A 12,127-nucleotide genomic window follows, 5' to 3' on the forward strand; every position below is an offset into this window, starting at 1 on the left:
TACTGTTTTCATGATCTAGTTGAGGCGGGCATTCCCATGCTCAGCTTTATAAATTCATTTTTATGCACATAGGACAGACAATTGTCTGATGGTAGACTGATGATTCTGATGAAATCATCATCCTTTTGGTAGGATGATTATCTGTTCTGCAATGCTGTACATGTTAATGTATTTATTTTTCCTGAATATATATCGCATCCCGGATGGATGAAACTAGATCCGGGGTCTTCAATCTCGTCCGATCTTCACTCTAAATACAAGTCGATCCATGTGAGAAATGTTTTGAAGTCGAACATGGAAAGACATCGCTTGATTACCAGTCAATGATGTAAACTGTTAACAAGCGCGAGAGGAATCACCGATAATGATAATGACCCTCAAGGTACTGCAGTACAATTCACGTGGTGTGAATAAAGGACTTGGCGTCGAACACCACGCAAAATCTTTCGGTCGAAGGTCATTGATGTACACCTATCGCTGGAAGTGAGAAACTTGCCATTGAGGCATGCAAGCTTCAAAGTACTAAAGGGGGTGTTCCTAGATCAACTTCTTGGATAATGAGCTGATGTCGACAAGAAGCGATCCGTCAAAGGAGGGCCTTGATGAATCCCACATCAATGACACGGAACGGAGCAAATGATTTTGATGGAGGTGAAAACGATCTGATGATATATGGTTCAGGGTGGCGGTCATGAAAGAATGAAGTATAATGTATGGTAGTGGATGGGACACGGGTGACTTCTCTGGATGACTTCTCTTGAACATATCAGCGACACTTATATGATGGATTGGTAGCATTTACCCCAAAGGCAGATGGTATGGGGAGACCATGGTGATGTGACCGGTGAATGAAACAACCCAACCCGACTCAGGCATGGAGTGGAAGTGTCATGTTCAAGAGCGACCTGCTACCAATAAAGGTTCTTTGAGTTTCTTCCCAATTTTTCCCCAGTCATTGCTAACCAGTACCTCTTTATTTTTGTCAAGCTTGAGGAGGATAACATATGCTTGTTCTATAATTTTCCCTTCGGGCAAACCCATCGCTATGTTTTAACGAGCCTAGCGATAGTGAAACTCGTTCTCGTCTAAAGACAAGTTTGTCGCTATTAATGTTTTTAACCAGTCTAACGACAAAGATAACTCGGTCCTTTTCATTTTTAGAGAGTCTGAAAAGGTACGTAAAGTTAACTCCGAAATTCCTTTTTTGTCATCTAATCCCTTAAGTCCGAAAAAGTATAAAACAATACAGAAGGGATGAATTTTCGATAGTTTTAACGAGCCGAACAAAACAAGTGCTCGATCTTTTTGTGCAATAATCCCTCAGGTCCAAAAAGATTAAAATCTAGAGGAGGGATAGCTCTTCCTGTCACTTTAACGAGCTGGAAGGCCAAAAATTGGCAATCTTTTCATATTTTACGAGTCATATGAAAAGAGCTTAAAGAAGACTCGTCTTTTGAGGAACGAGTGATAAAATGGGTAGCAGCTGATTCCAGGTAAGGGTTGGAATTGTCCAATCATGGCAGTGTCACAAGGATGGCTAGTGAAATCACTCTTCGCAGCTGTTCCTCAAAATGGGTAAACAATCAAATGGAGGTGAATGATTGGCCAATGGAAAAGTGGAGGTGACGGTGCAAACATGACCAAGGCTTTAATGGCTGATAATGTTACATTCACGGTGGTTATTTACCGGAGGATAGTTCATTTTTTAACGAGCTTAAACGCGGGTTGAAACACTTGCTCGATCTTATGTTTATTTTTTAACGAGCATGAACTATGCGCTAAAACTGCTCGATCTTATGTTTATTTTTTAACGAGCATGAACTATGTGCTAAAACTGCTCGATGATAAGTTTGTATGCCCCCAGCATAATAACGCAAATTGAGGTGCATGCCCCCCAAGCTTCATTGCATTCAACTTGGTGGTTGGAATGAAGGTTTACCTTTAAGATTTGGAAAGGGGATTGTTTCATTTTTTAATGAGGTTGACACAGTAAAAGAACTGTCCTCATGACTCCTTGTTTCATTTTTTAACGAGGTTGACACGAGATAAGAACCGTCCTCGGAGTCCAAATCCATTAGATATAGAAGGTTTCATATTCCACTGTGGCCACTTCCGCCAGATTACTCGGAAGCGGTAGGGCAAAAGTACCCATTAAGGCAGGGTCTTTTAGGAGGCCTACTCCGATATTTTGGAGTGAATGATTGCTTCCATGGATCATTGGAATGCTTCCAGTAACTTGAGAACCATTGGGGAGGAAGTTTTGCTGATCGACGATTGTAATCCCTCCTTGAACGGGAAATGCAATCTTTCTGAAATAGGTCGACACAACAACTGCCATGGCATGTATCCATGGTCTTCCTAGTAGGATGTTGTAATCAAGATTCCCATCTATGACTTCAACATCTATTTCTACTGTTTTCCCTCCTAGTTCAACTTTCAAGTTATTTAGGATACCATATGGGGTATATGTCCTTCCGTCGAATGCTTTTAACGTCGTCGCAGACTGCGACAAGGTTGGAGATCCTAAAGTTTTCCAGCAACTCATCAAAATAATACATGTAGATGCCCCCTCATCAATAATTGTTCGATGAACAGTTTTGTTGAGGGCTTTCACTTGAATAAGAAAAGCTAGTTGGGCTGGTAACTGAGGATCGTATCCTTTGTGGTCGAAGGATACAAGATTGGAATCCTTAGGATCAACCCCACCAATGGCTGATAACAAAGCCTACCTTTGGGATGGGAAATTTTGTAGTACTTCAAGAGTCGACATAGCGGATGGCGATTGGGCCAAATCTTCCACTATGTTATAATGCTGCGCCGCTCTAGCGCGGGGATTAAATGTCGACTTGTGTACTACTCCCTTCGGCGGTTTTATTGTTAATTCAGGAATGATGGGTGGTACAACTTCTGTTGAAGTTGTTGTCGAACTACTTGGTTGATCTTTATCCTTGTCGTTCGACAGCTGCGGATTCCCATAATCTTTGTTCCTTGTCGAAATCAAAGCATCATTTTGTTGTTTCGAAATCGACAACATTAGCACCTGAGACGGGGAAGCATTTCCACTATCAACCAGATTTATTCCTGGATTTGGAAACGGATCAGTTAACACAGCTGAGGTTTTCGAACTTTTAAAGAATTTCTTAAGCTCAGCTTTGTATGGACATTCTTTCGTCCAATGATCCTCGTCACATATTTGACACCCAAAAGGGGGTTTCCTATTTCCAGGAGGGTTTGAAGAAGTTTTTTCAGGAGATGACTCATCCTGTTTCTTCTTCTTCCCTTTTCCTTTCTTCTTCTTGCTTCCTGGTTGTTTGGTTTCTTTGCCCTTATTTGCTGATACGACATTTACTTCCGAAGCAAGAATTTCGTCTTTTGCATTTGGATCTGAAATCTTACGGGCTTTCTTAGACGTAGCCTTTGTCAATTTCGCGTTTGTAGTGCCAATCACGCCATCGCCGGCGTGAGAGTCATTGTTTGATTTAGGAGGAGGAGGAATTGAGAATTCCGGTCTAGGGGCGTCAGGTATTTTGTCGTAGAGCGTGCTGGACTGAGTATAGACCAAGTCCAGATATTGCGCACGAGCGATGACTTGCTCTTCTGTTACGACTCCCCCCTTTGCCACATCTTCCGTTATGGCAGGAAGTAACGACTTGATAAACCATTCAGCTAATAGCTGATCGGGAACGTACGTTTTTACCATCCTACGACGACGTCGCCACTCATGTATATGATCAGATATGTGAGTGGCCGTTGTCTCTTTGAAGTTGGTTAGGATTTCCGTTCCCGTTTCATACCTTATTGGTAATTGAAAATGGGTTAAGAAAGTCATGGCTAAGGTACTGAAGTTGTCGAACGAAGCTCTAGGCAATTCAATATACCATTTTGCCGCTGGACCCGTTAATGTCCTCTGAAAAAGGCGAAGCCTTATCGAATCATCGTTTAGGGTGTTTGACGAACACCATAGATGAAATGTCATCACGTGATTCGATGGATCTTCACCTGGATTTCCATTAAATTTAGGAATATCTGATGGAAGTTTATGAGGGATCGCTGGCCACCAAAGGGCGTAAGCAATTGGATCGTTTGTTAACCGGTGTAAATCAAGTAACTCTAAAGTTGCCACGAATGGTAACTGTTGATTCAGGTTAGGTGAAGCATACCCAGGATATGATGGAATTGCCTAAGCAGTTGGTCTTTGCATACCAGCATAATGTAGTTGATGTTGGTATGACTGATACAGTTGGTGGACATGACCATTGTAAAGTGGTTGATTTTGACCGTTTTGAATGTACGGCTGTCCACTGTTCGCAAAGATCTGCTGCTCAGAACCTTGGTATACTTGTTGGAATTGTGATTGCTGGTATTGCACCAGCCACGGTTGTGAAGCCATGTTCTGTTGCGCTATACTAACCATTGGACCAAGGTGTGGGGTAATTGTACCCATTTGAACCTATGTCGCCCCACCAGTCGGCGATTGTGGTTGAGTCACAGGGTCAAGGGGCTGTTGCATTACAACCTGAGAAATCTGAGGTTGACATACAACATGCAGCGTTTCAACTTGTGACACTGTCACAGTAGCTGGTGTAGTCTAGATGTTCGACATAGGTACACATTGTTGCATCGAATATACAACTCTTGGTTGTTGGGGTAGTGTAGGTACCCAACCATTTGATGTAATTCCAGTATAACCTGAATACTGTTGTGAACTCCCATATGGATATCCTCCCGGAGGGGGTAATGAAAGGGCAAACTGCCCCCCATACGGTGGTAATCCAGAACTCAAGGGGATTGTCTACCCTTGGGGACTGGAATGCCCAAATTGACCTCCAAATGGGTCAATTTGGCGAGTCTCAACATAAGAGTTGCCAGATATTATTCCGGAGGAACAAACAGGAACAGACCATACTGTCGAAATAGCCCCTGGATGGACTCCTTCTAGCAGTTGTGAGCTAGTCGGGACAGGTGGTACGCCGGCAAACATTGTCAGAGTGACGGCAGGTAGTTCTGCTGTCGCTGTGTCAATCGACACAGTCCTAGATGTTAACGGTTGTTCAGACATTTTGAGTCTATCCAAAAGATTACCTAGCGATTCTACAGGAACTTCCACTGGTGGTAGACTAACTTCTGATGTCGAAGGAAATAGAGTGACCCCGACTCCAAAATGTGTTGGAGTACTTGCTTGCGAATCTTCTACAATTTCCTCTATCGCAATCAAACCAGGTGGAAGGGGAAGACCGTCAGGTCCGTAAAATATTTCTGGTGTCGAAGAAGGGGTTGAATCGACAACGACAGATGTTTGAGGAGCAAGACTCTCCGAACCGGTTGCAGATGGAACTGGTTCAGTAACACAAGTGTTTGCTCTCAGACTAGGATCAGTATCACTGTCCCTCTGTGGCTGTTGAACTTCTTCTGTAGAGGCAGGGTTTCCAGAAATGTTTGGAGTAACCAGAATCTCGTATGTTGTTGGAACACTTGTTCTAACTTTAATAGGAGATTTCGAACCGGTTAAACGAGTTCGCTTTGTCCATACTGTTTTCGATTCCGGAGACAAAGATGGTTGACTCGTAAGCCTCTGCGAACGACGGGGTTTCAATTGACTTTCTTCCACGATTGCGGATTACTCGATCAACTAAAATAAAAAAGGGGAAATATGTTTCTGAATTAAATGAATTTTAGACGCTTTAGATACAACTTGTTTTTTCAGTTTTTAAGAGTCAAGAAAAAACAAAAGATGACTCTAGTCTCCTTCGATTTTTAATGAGCCTGAAGTGACAAGTGCTCAGATGGACCTTTTCCGTTAAGGAGTCTGAAAAGGAATGAAAGGGACTGCTCTGGAGTTCTAGGTAGAGGGTGTGCCAAACCAATCGCAAAACCGCAGAATACTTTTTAAGGTACGGGCGGTCAATCTTCCCGAATGCTGTGTTCAGTGCATTGCGATTAGTAGGGCGACCGACACGAATTCCTATGGATAAAGGTTTTATGCCTATAGGGGTCTCCCAATATATACTCGACGGTACGTGGGAGCACAATCCGTACTGGCACTTATCGTCTCTCAGGAGGAATCACCCAACCATCAGTGAGGCCGACAGTCACCAGGTTTTACGACGCCGGAACACGTCTCTAGCCTAGACCTCTATGTTGTGCGTTAAGTTACAAAGCGTTGTTAAGTTCATTCAATTTATTTTAGGTTGATCTTTCTTAGAAGTTTGCCTTTTTGGATCACCACGAGATGTAGATACAATTCCTAAATGCAGTCTAAAGATGATAAGCAAGCTTTTATCTCTTTTCAACAATGAAAATCCTAGCTACAAGGGGAAAAGAAAGACACAATCTTTTCTCAAAGAGCATAGAGCACACTGTAAATGCACTTTTCCTAAATCAAACCATACAAAATGTCAAAATGCAAATGCACTTGTGCATGTATTTGTTTTCACTTTCTTAATATTGATGCCTAAAAAGAAAGTTGTTGTACAAATTTGAATTCGATTTCGAGTGAAAAACACAAACAAGCTTCTTTTCGAAATCAAAAAGACGATTACGACACTTTATGATCTTGAAGTAAACACTTGTTTCGACACTAGAAATTCACAAATTCAATCCAAAAGAAAAAAGTAAGAGCGCAATCAACTGTCAACAGCAAACAAACTTACTCCTAAGATCAAAACGACACTTACGACAGGTCTAGATCTAAGGGCGACAGTATGACTAGTTTACTTTTGTAATGGGAAACTGCAAATGATGTAACAAATACACAAAAACAAATACAATTTCTTTTATACAACTGAGGCGAAATTAAGGCAAAGAAAAGGTGTTTTCAGATAGGTACACACACTGATAACAGGCTGCAAAAATCAGAGATAAAACTGAACAAAATGAAGCAAAGAACCACAGCTGCACAGGGCAAAGGCTGATCAGCGCACCTGTTGCACAGAGAAACTGAATTGCAGCGCAGGTAGCCCTCTCGGGACCTGCGTTGAAATGCAGAACCTCTTCACAGAGCCTGCGCTGAAGCAGAAACGAGAATTTTCTCTGGGTTCTGGGTCACGGTTTGCAGTTTGATCTAAGGTTTTTGGCCGGATAAAAGCTATCAATAAGGTACAATTAGAGGGATGATTTAAAGGAGGACTAAGAGCTATCAGAAAGGGCAGTTAGAGCATTTGTGGATCAGCTGTTCAGATCATAAACAGGCCCAGTGAATGGACTGGAGTAGCAGATCTCTACTTTGCATTTGTAAATGGCAAATGCAGTTCGATTCGCCACTCCTAAGTTTATGAGAAGAACAACAATAGAAACACAAATAAACTAACTAGATACGTTCCCCAGCAGAGTCGCCAATTTGTTGTTGGGAAAAGTATCTATTCAGAATGCCCCTATCCCACTCTAAGGTGTGATAGTGCCTTAGCAACAAACAAGGAAAATCTACTTGAGTATTCTTCTTTATGAAATGTAAATGAAGAGGAAGGATGTAACTAACCTGTGTCTTTCGCTAGTTTGTTGATCCAATCGCTCCTCTCTTCAATAGCTCCCAGCTCCCTGTTCCCTTACCGGCCCAGCTTCACCGAATTCCTGCAAGATCACCAAAGAGAGAAACTACACGAAGATATAGATTTACACTCATAAAAAGCTTCGGATCAGATTAAGCTAAACATGCAAATATAACAAAACATCATTGATACACAGCATGTAGGAGAAACTTAAATAATTTTATTGATATGATAAGAAAGTCCAAGAGGAGATACAACCAAGTGAGTCCTGATCCAGAATCTACCTCCTAGCAAAGGAATCCCTTCCTCACCTCCAACAAAGCATAAATCACCCAATGTACTAATCTCAATCTCAAACCAACAACAATTCTCTGCAAAGTACAAAATTCCAGCCTTTGGATCTCTGGGATGAGGGATCCATATATAGATGTAAGCAGAGAGGATGAGTCAGCTTATGTTTTGACTTGTGGCTTCTCTCTGTCAGTTCTTGCTTCCACTTGGAGACTGAGAGCCTCTTACTCATCATTGGTCGAATTCAGTGAGGCAAGTGTCATTGGAGAAGATTCTGGAAGCTTCCATTGTCTCTCCACCTCGTTGAATGACTCTGCCACTTGTCATTTCCCGCTCAATGCACCTGGGTAGTGCATTCAAGTGCGTTGCAACGCACCTAGCCAGTGTATTTGGGTGCTTTGCAACGCAGGCAGCTAGTGGAGCTTCTGAATTGATCCTGATTTGACTAGTTTTGAGCAGTTTCTGGTGGAGAACTTCTGGGAGAAGCTGTCATTGGTTGACCTTGTTCCTTTAGGAGCTATAACAACATCTTTAGGGAATTTGGATCCCTTGGATTATGGACATTTCATGCTCAATGCTGTAAGGCACAAAAATGTCTATAACAACCAGTACAAGATTGTAAATATGTTTTTCTTATATTAAAAGAAGACAACAATAGGTGGTTTTTGTCCCGCATTGGGTTTCCACCTTAAATCTTGGTGTTCATGTGTGTTTCTTATGTGTGATGGTTTTTTTCTATTATTACTGCACATGGTTACTGTTTATATGGTTAATGAAGTACTGATGCACTGATTAAATATCAACATATGATGAATTAACTGAATCATAAGTTTGTTGGATATATGTTGGTTGCCTTAAATACAATTACGTGTACACGCGAGTTACCTTCATTGAAGTAGCGTATATAAATCAGAGTATTAAAAGAAAAAGTTATTGATTTGAATAATACTGATTCACCCCCACTCTCAGTATTATTTCCAACAATTGGAATCAGAGCAGGTCCTTTGGCAGAAGCTTGATCGCTTAAAGGAGATCTGTAGAAACAATGAGAAATAAGCTAAAGAAGAAAGCACCTTAGAAAAGGAAGACATCTCAAAGGAACAATGACAGTAGGAGAGACAATGGGTTGTTAGGTGGAAGCAAGTATTCAGATTCAAAATCACCTCAGATTCAAGATGAACAAGCAAAAGAAGTAGCAGGTACAAATTTTTGGTCTTTCAGTTATACTTTTCTTTGTTCATGCAATGTTGAAGATATTGAAAATGATCGTGAAAGAAAAATTGAGGCAGAAGTTAAAAGTCTTGCAGATAAAATCAGAGATCAACAAGATCTATTTAACAAAAGGGAGTGTGCCTTCAAGGAAGAAGTTACCAGATTAAAAGCTCAGTTGGAGGAAGGAAAAAAGGTAAGGAAGTAGTACAAGGAAAAGGGAGATCAATGTTAAAAGCTTTAGAATGAAGCAACATCATTAAGAAATGAAGTAAATGAAAATAGCACAACAATCAAGTGACTTAAAGATAAATCCAGTTACTATGAAAGTCTTGAAGCTAAGATCCTCTCTCTAAAAGAAGATATTGAAAAATAAAATAAGAAGAATGAAGAACTACCTCAAGAAGATGAAGAACAAGAAAATGAAATTCTCAGATTAAGAAAACAAGTGGAAGAAGGAAGAAAGGCTGAAGAAATCATGAAGAAGCAATATCTTGAAAAGGAAGAATAATATCAGGTTGAGGTAAATATATTCAAAAGTAAATTAGAAGAAAATGATAAACTGTTACAATTTCAAGACAATACTAAGATTTTGGATAATATTCTTAGTGGTCAAAGGTCTCCTACCATCAAAACTGGTCTTGGTTTTCATGAATCTGTTGAAGGTGAATCTAGCTCATAAGGTGAGGCAAGGAACTCTAATGCAAAATCTGAAATGCTCAACAAGGAGATAAGAGGTCAACCCCATCAACAACCAAGGAAAGAATTTCTTCAAAAAAAAAACTTTTACTCCTAAATATGGAAGTGATAGTTGGTTATTTCCTCCAATGGATAATGTTTAATGTTTTATATGTCATAATTTTGGACATCTTGCAGCGAGATGTAGAAGTAGAATGGTTCAAGACCGTCACACAGAAATATCACCAACTTTCAAGTACTTTAAGGGATATTGTTTATTCTTGCAATATGTTTGGTCACAAAGCCATTGACTGCTCTAGAAGGAATATGAAACATGTAAGATGTTATGTACGTAACAAGTTTGGACATGTAGGAGAGGAATGCAGGAGAAAATTTCGGGCACCATACGAAAAGGAGAAAGCATCATCACACTCAAAGATATGGAAGAAGAAGGAAGTACAATCAGAAAGATGTGGCATAGCATAGTGTATAGACATAATAGAGTCAAGGGGAGCTGAAAGTGTGAAACTTCAGTGTTCTAAATCTCATACACAAGTTTCATGAAGACAAGTCGGGTATATACGTGTGTTTGAAGCTACACAGTCGCGTATATGTTGGTTTGAGGAAAAAGCAGTGAGATAGAATCAAGAAAATGGGTCTAATATGGTTTAGTCAATTATCTACCCTGTTTGGTGATGGTTACAATCTGCTGATGACATGTGGAAATATTTTGGTGCTCATAAGCTGTTAAAAAGTTGATGTATATCTGATTGATGATGATGCCTTGATGATTCTTACTGATATTTGCAATGATCAGATCTGATAATGAACAATTAGCACGGGTTTAGGGGGAACATATGCTTCTAATAATGCATTGTTGGCATTATGTTAGAAGATCTTGGAACATGAAGATGCTTACATTTGCTTGATCCACATAGTTGTTTTGATTTGGGTGACTCTTTTGATGATGGAGATATACACGTTGTTGATCTTGATGTTGCTGATAGATGCTGATGGTGCAGATCATATATGGTGTATGATAGTTCTTGATGACTATCATGGTCCTGTTTAGATTGTTGGTCCTTGTTATAAATGTCATGTATATCATTTGATGTAAAGTGTTAGGATATGCTGACACATAGGAAATATTTAAGTATAACTTGGTCTAGCCTAGAGTTAGGTAAAATGTGTTTCTTTACTATGTACTTTTGTAACTTACAATCCGACGGTCACGATATGTTCTAGACATGAAGTGATCCGATGGTTCATTCTCTCCTCGGTATTACTGACACTTGATCTGTGGCTTAACACCCAATCGGTCCATGATCTCTATTTAAAGAGCATGGAGGGTCATTTGTAGGGAAACCGTTCATGAGAGAAGCTTATGTAAATTTTCATTCTTTTATTAATAAATTGCCTGAAGCGGCCGTGTTGGCTCAGGCCATGGAATGTTTCCCTCTTTGAGGGTTTTAACCACATCAAGAATACTGGTGTATTTATTTGTGATATGTTTGTGAGTGGTGTCCTTTTGTGTTCTATCTAAGGAAGTTACCTTGCAAATTCCTACATGGTATCAAATCTATTTGAGGGCCGCATCCATTGGTGATCCAAATCTGAAGTCGGTACAACTGCATTCGACTGTCGTTTCCTAGATCTACTGTTTCTGACTACTTTCGGGTGAAGAGGGCTTCTCTATTGTGTTAGGAGTATCTGTTCTAGTGAGGAACCCCTTTCATTTTACATGAAAAGGTTTCTGGTAGCCCTAGCTACGTCATTTTTAAGATATGGAGGTATACAATTTTTATTCGTAGTTCTAGCTATTCATCTCTCTATTTATTTAGATTTATTTAGCTCTTTTTTTTTATTATCGGATCTATAGATTTCATTTCTGTGTATGCTCTTTGCCCCATGACTCTGTGCGATTTGGGCAAATTAGAAACAGAAAGGAAGGATTTTTCTCATGTGTATGCTCTTTTCCACTGCGCCTTAATGTGATCTTGGAAAATGAGAAACATTGAGAAAAATATTTAGTTTCTGGCTAAAGCTAACTTCAAGTCATAAGGTTTGTTTTTTTTTGCATGTCCTTGTTGGGTTTCGTGGTTTTTGTTTTGTAGGCAAAAAAGAGTTTTTTTCAAGTAAGCACGCACCCCAAAGCTTCAGTGACTAAAATAATAATAATAATAATAAAAATAATAAAAATAATAAATAAAAATAAAAAAAACACCTTCCTCTTTTCCAAAAATTGCTAGCCTTTTAAACTAGCTCACTTGGTCCAAAGTTACTTTATGAGAATAGGGGTCTTGAGTTCAAGTTTTTCTTTTTGTTGAGTTACTTTTTCAAAAAGCACATGTAACTTATGTTTTAAAGTTACTTTATGTAAAAGTGTTCTCACCCATTATAAAAAGTGAGTCACTTATAATTCTAAAGTCTCTTCATCTTTTATTTAAGTTACAATTTAGTGGGTA

The sequence above is a fragment of the Pinus tabuliformis genome, chromosome 9, assembly GCF_031772625.1.
Source record: "Pinus tabuliformis cultivar Carrire ecotype Pingquan chromosome 9, CPIR1, whole genome shotgun sequence".
NCBI lineage: Eukaryota > Viridiplantae > Streptophyta > Pinopsida > Pinales > Pinaceae > Pinus > Pinus tabuliformis.